We start from the raw sequence: 7,167 nt of genomic DNA, 5'->3' as shown, positions 1-7,167 counted from the left end.
GGCCCAGTGCCTGAAACTTGTGCATGAAGAGGGGGTTCCCTCAGCCCAGCCTGCACCCTCTCCAATTGGGGACCTCTTGGAGGATGTCCTAAACTGGCAGTCGGACATCCCTTTCGCAATTTGAGACCGCTGACTCCTAACCGCTCACCTGCCTGCCTGATCAACCCTAACTGCATCTGCTTGCCTGCCTGATTGCCACTAACCCCTCAGTCTGCCTGCCTGATCGCCTCTAACCTCTCTGCCTGCCTGCCTGTTTGCCCCTAACTGCCTCTGCTTGCCTGCCTGGTCGCCCCTAACTGCCCTCCCCTGCTGGCCTGATCTTGCCCCCAATGTTCTCCCCTCCTGGCCTGATCTCACCCCCTGCTGGCATGAACTCACCCCCAACTGCTCTTTCCTGCAAGCCTGACTGCCCCTAACTCCCTCTGCCTGCCTAATCACACCTAACTGCCCTCCCCTGCTGGCCTGATCTGCCCCCAACTTCCCTCCCCTGCAAACCTGATCTTGCCCCCAACTTCCCTCCTCTGCTGGCCAATTTGGTTCTTATTGGTTGGTTTCTATGCCAGTCAGCATCAAAAGCTCCACCTCCTAGGCAGCCATTGGTTTCTCACACTTCACCCAGATTTGGTTCTGATTGGTCGGTTCCTATGCCAGTCAACATCTCTCGGCTTATCAATAGAGCCTGCTCAGAAAGGTGGGGCTGATCAACAGCCCTAGTGGAGGCCTGGAGAGAATGAGAGAGGCAAGTGCTGATCAACAGCTGTCACATAGGCTATGGATCAGACCCTTCTTCTCTCTTCAGGCCTCTCTCCCGTCCTGATTCACAGCCACCTCAGCAGTCAGTGCTGGGTCACCGCTGCTGCATCCATAGCAGTCAGTGCTGGGTCACGACAGCAACCCAGCACTGACTGCAGGACTGACTTCCAGTTGGTCGAGCCTCTAGTCATGACAGACCCAGGGTTTTTATATATTAGAACTGGAGGTCAGTGCACAAATTCATGCACTGGGGGGTGTCCCTCAGCCCAGTTTGCACCCTCTCCAATCTGGGACCCCTCAGGGGATGTCTGACTGCAGGTATAGGACATCCGTCTCACAATCTGGGACTGCTGGCTCCTAACTGCTCGCCTGCCTGCCTGCCTAATTGCCCCTAAATGCTTCTGCCTGCCAGCCTGATCACCCCAACTGCCCTCTCCTGCAGGCCCGATCCTCCACCTGCCCTCGCCTGCTGGCCTGATCACCCCAACTGCCCTCCCCTGCCAGCCTGATTGCCTTTAACTGCCCTCCCCTGCAGGCCCAGTCACCCCCAACTTCCCTCCCCAGCCCACCATCCTGTGGCGGCCATCTTATGACGACATGGGGGTGGCCATATTGTGATGAGGTGGGGGTGGCCATCTTGTGACAACATGGGGCAACCATCTTTGTGGTGGCCATCTTGTGATGACATGGGGCGGCCCATCTTTTAATGACATGGGGTGGCCATCTTGTGACGATGAGGGGGTGGCGATCTTATGATGTCTCGAGGGTGAGACGCTACCTAGGCTTTTACTAGTATAGATATAGACTAGAGGCCCGATGCATGAAATTCATTCAAGGGGCTTGGCCCTCACAGTCACAGCAGCTTGCCTCGGCCCTTGCAGCCCCAACTTTGTCCGGAAGGTCATCCAGAAGGATATCCAGAAGGACATCTGGTCTAATTAGCATATTATGCTTTTATTATTATAGATGCTCTTTAAGCCCTGTTTAATCTAAAGATTCCCCCTCTATTCCTTGCTTTTCCTTTCAATATATCTATTGAAGGAAGAGATATACATTTGACCTGCAGATACACATTTGACCTGTATAGTTTCCAGCAGTCTTGATTTTTGTTGATTCCATATTCATGATTCAGTTCAATATGTTTCTCTTCTCTATATTTTCAGCAAACTGGCAGATGTATCCAGAGCCTGGGTCAGACTGATATTTGACCCTTTAGTAAAACTACCTAGGTGGTAGTGTGTTCTTTTAACAAGAAGCAGATAATATCTGATTCTCTCTTTTTGGTGTGTGATGTTAGCAGTTATTGCTGTCCAGTGTCACAGACCATTAATTAATTGGGGTTTGCAAAGTGGTGACAGTCTAACATTTTTGTAAATTTATAAGTTGGAATGCTTTTATTGAGACACTTCCCTCATCTACTATTTGGTTACCCAGTTCATGTAGGAAAAATAAATGCTCAATTCTTTCATTTTATTTACCAGTGTTAAAGATAATAAATTAGTTTCCTATCATTCTCCAAACATCCTATCTAATAATAGACAATAATTGACAGTACCTTCGCTACGCCTCCCATTGGCTAATCAGCACGATATGCAAATTAACCGCCAACAAAGATGGCGTTTAATTTGCATACATAGGCTCCAAGCTGTGGAGCGAAGCCTGATGGCCTGGGGCCGGCAGAGCAGCAAGGCCTGATGTTTCTGGGGCAAGTGGAGCAGCGAGGCCTCCCATCCCCGGGGCCGGCAGAGCAGCAAGGCCTGATGTTTCTGGGGCCGGCAGAGCAGCGATGCCTCATGGCTCCGGGGTTGTAGGAGCAGCGAAGTCTCATGGCTCCGGGGTTGTAGGAGCAGCGAAGTCTGACGTTTCCGGGGCCAGCTGCGGCCAGAACTTGGCCAGAGCGAAGGCCTGGGCATGAATCTCTTCGTGCAACCGGCCTCTAGTTATCAATAAGCCAGACATAGAAAGATATATACTCCACGGTATCACTTGTATATGGAATCTAAAATAATCAATCTTATAGAGGCACAGAGGAGAATGGTGGTTGCCAGGAGATTTTAGTCAAAGAGTATAAAGTATCTGTTATGCAGGATAAATAAATTGCTTAAGATCTAATGTGCAGCTTAGTGACCGTAGTTATCAACACTATTCTGTGTACTTAAAATTTGAAAAGAGAGTAAATTTTCAGTGTTCTCATCACACAAAAAATTGTAACTGTGTGAGGAGGTGGATATGTTAACTAGCTTAATTATGTTGATTACTTCATAACATATACGTATATCAAAACATCACATTGTGAACCTTAAATATATTTAATTTCAATTTGGCAATTATACCCCCAATAAAGCTGGAAATTTTTTAAATCAATTCATCCTATTAACAGAATAAATAGAAATTATATGATCATCTTAATAGATGCAGAAAAGCATCTGATAAAATTTCATATTCATAATAAAAGCTTTAGCAAACTAGGAATAGAGAAGAGCTTTCTAATCTGATGAGTATCTTTTTTAAAAGACCTACATCAAATATGATATTTATGATGAATTATTGAAAGTTTTCCACCTGACATCAAGAATAAAAAAGAAGACCTACTTTCACCAGGTCTGTTTATATTTTACAAGAGGTCCTAGCCATTGTAAAAATATAAAAATTGGAAAAGGAAAAGTAGAACTGTAATTCTCACACAGCACAATTACAACATGATTGTATGTATAGAAAACTAAAAAAAAAACTTGCAGTCAGACTTAGGTAATGTTAGCAAGGTCATTGGATATAAGATCAATTTGGAAAAATCTGTTGTATTTTTATATACAATAAGTGAATAATTAGAAAATAAAATGTTTTCAATGTTTACTTTAAAAATAGCATCAAAAAGTCAAAATTGCAGGAATAAATCTAAAGAAATTTTTCTACACAGAAACCACAACATCTTTTTAAATATTATATTATTAATCAATAATATTAATAAATGAAGGGAAAGATCATATTTATGAATCAAAGATTCAATATTGTAAAGGTGTCTATTATCTCCAAATTGATCTATAGATTCAATCCTATCCCAATAAAAGTCCCAGCCAATTTTTCTCCTGGAAAAAAAGAGAATCTTAGTTCTTGAAAACATAAGATGATGGAATGGCCCCATAATTAATCATTTACATTATCCTGCATTATACAATAGTCTAAAAATAACAATATTAATACTACCACCTCTGAATATCAGAGATTTTTCTTAATTGCCTATACATTTTCCTCATTCTTACAACCCCATATCTCAATTGGCTGAACCTATAATCATTTCATGCTACCTCCTCCTTTTTAACTCTCATTAATTAGTTTTACATGTAACTATATTTTTAATGCTTGCCACCATTTCTCATGGTAATATCCCTCTTGTCATTTTGATTGTTTGAAGCTCATTCTCTGGTAGATTCCTCAGAAAGGGCATATTGATAACATTGTGTGCCTTTATATTTTAAAATCAGTTTTGCTACATATAAAATCCTTGGATCACATTTTTTCCCTTGTAGTCTTAAATATATTACTTCATTTTCTTCTTGCACTTCTGTCAGAGAAGCCTGCTGATAATCTAATGTTCATTTCCTTTTAAGTCACTTACTGTTTTTACCTACAGCTCAAAGGTTTCATCTTACTTTGAAGTCCAACAACTTTATTACATTTTGTCTTGATGTTGGTTCCTCTGGACTGATAGTCTCAAGTACAGGGTCCCTCTTTCCATTTGTAACTTCAAATCTTTCCAATTTCAGGAAAGTTTTCTTTTTTTAAAAATCTCAATAATGCCCTTTATTTTGAGGAAAGTTTTCTTGAAGTATAGTTTTTAGTTTGTTCTCTCTTTTTGGCTTTCTACTTTAGGGACTTCTATTATGTGTGTGGCTCTCCTTTGTCTCTTTAATATCTGTCACTCCCTCTTGAATCTTATCTCTTTCTTAGTTTCTTTTTATTTTTAGTTTTTTTCCTACTTTCCTGAGGCATTATCTGCTCTGTTAGTTCACTCTTATATTGCTCCTCACTGTGCTCATTCTGAAGTGATATTTTTTCCTTTTACTTTCCTAAGTTAGTCACCTCTTTTCGGAGTTCATAATTCTGATTTATATTGCTCTTCTATGTCTTGCATAATTTTCTCAATGCCTTTTAGCTTGAAATAAAAGATTATAAGATTTGATATGCTCTTGACATGCTTTCTTTGTCTGTAGGAATGCTATTCAATTTCTTTTGCTTTTTTTACTAAAAATAAAAACTTATATATGACCTTAATACTTTTCTGTTGCTCATTTTTACACAAAATTAGTATTACTGAACTTGTTTCAGGGTGGCTTTTCTAACTTCATGGAGATCCCCCTTCTGTTACTTTCACAGTATATATATCAGTAGATATATAGATATAAGTATAGGTATAGGTATAGATAAAGATAGATAGATAGATAGATAGAGAGAGAGAGAGAGAGAGGTAGAGGTAGAGGTAGAGATAGATGATGTAGATGATTAAAGATAGATATGTAGATAGATATAGAGATAGAGATGGAGATGGAGATGGAGATGGAGATGGAGATGGAGATGGAGATGGAGATGGAGATAGATGCTTACTTAGGTTTTCCAGCTCTGGTCCCTACCGCACCTTAACCTTTTCGTCACTATATTTGCCTCTCTTGTCCCTATCCTGCTCAATTTTTATTCCACTCCCAGAGGTTTCTCCTGGAAAGGAGCTCTGATAGTTTCGTGTCAGCAGTTTTGAGTGCTTAAGTGCTCCAGCCACTCCCCTCAGATTTACCACAGGCCCCAACCACTAACGGAGTGAGAAAAATCCTTCCCTTTTCCAGCTGCTGTTCTCAAGTTGGTCTGCAATGCCTTCCAGGGAATTACTGTGGGTATCTAGGGGTGTTCCTGCTCTTGAGTTTACAAGATTTCCCACCACTTGCCCTGCTCTCTCCCTCCTAGACATCAATCACACCCAGTGTCAGAGGTGACCTGCCCTCACCCTCTTGTGTTTTCGGGTTTGTAAGGATACTTAACACTAGTTTTGTTGTAAATGTTGTTCACGACTTTGAGGTTTTGCTATCCAGCTACTCTGTCTTTAAGTGAAGGTTCAGAAATAATCTAAATCTATGTCACAGCTGCCCCATTTTCTCAGAATCCCCTAAAAGGGGGCTAATTTTTTTACAGCTTTAATTCCATGCTAAGAGTTTAGCATTCACCCTGCAGGTAATGGGCTAACCAGGATTTTTAAAGTAAAAGCAGTCCTGACTTAATGTGGTTTTTTCAGAAGTTCATTGTGGGCAAAAGGATTGTAGGCAAGGATGCCAGCTAGAAGGCACAAACAAGAGTTGTAGCAGCCTGCCTTAGGAAGTAACAATGATGGCAGATAGGAGGGCATGGAATTTAGAGAACCAATGTGTCAGTGCCCCTAACAACATGACATGTATGTTTCTGAAACGCATTCCTTCTTAGCAGCCTGAGTTCTTCCTCCGAGGGACCAGACTGAAGAATTCAGGCCATTGTCCCACATTCTTCCACATCGGGCCTCACCCCAACATTGAGCCCAGAACTGCCTGGAGAGCGGGAGGACGTGCTGCCCAGGACCCCACTCCTTCGAGGGCCTCAGTTTCCTGGTTACTCACCCTTCTGAGACAGCAGGAGGGCATCCCCACCTTCATTCCAATGCATGGTCCTGGTCGGAGGCTAACTGACCCTCTCTCTATTGGTCTCCTTCTCAGGGATATTCTTGAAGTTGGATGGAGCTCCCTAAGGTTTAATGAAATAAAGAATAGAACCAGCACACAACCAGAGCAGTGATTCCAGAATGCTGGTCAAGACTCAACACCACCTGTTCCCATGGTCTCCAACCACTTGGAAGCAACAGGCCTTAGAGTGAGACCCCAGTATGCCAATAAAACTAGAGAGACATATGTGACCAACTGGAATCAGGGCATCTAGTCTTTGTCCATAGAAAGTAGGAACCGAGAAAAGATTTCATTTTCTCCCCATTATTCATTCTTTTGACAAACACACACCAAATATTTTCTATGTACAGTGCACTGTGGAATGACAATAATTTTTAAAAGGCAGAGGCTGGAATGGGCTGGATGCTGTAGCGTCTAGTTTGAAGGCAGGGGTGGCCTGAGATGACTTCTGAAGGAAAGGAAAAGCCTTGGGACCCATCAGGCTGCTCCCACAGCGCCCTCTGCTGTCCCAGATTGGCCAGTGGCTGTCAATATGGAGCTCCTGATCCAGCTGGCAGGTGCCTTCCCCAAAAGACTTGGATCCTCATTCACACAGAGGGCAGGTTCCACATCTTGAGAGTGGATCTTGGGACCTGGGAGAAGCAAAAAACACACAAAGATGGTATAAAACTGTTCCTAATCCAGTGTTTCTCTCAGGCAAAAGTATCCTGAGGCTGGG

The sequence above is a fragment of the Myotis lucifugus genome, unplaced genomic scaffold (genome assembly GCF_000147115.1).
Source record: "Myotis lucifugus unplaced genomic scaffold, Myoluc2.0 scaffold_350, whole genome shotgun sequence".
NCBI lineage: Eukaryota > Metazoa > Chordata > Mammalia > Chiroptera > Vespertilionidae > Myotis > Myotis lucifugus.
Note: the sequence above shows the minus strand (reverse complement) of the source record.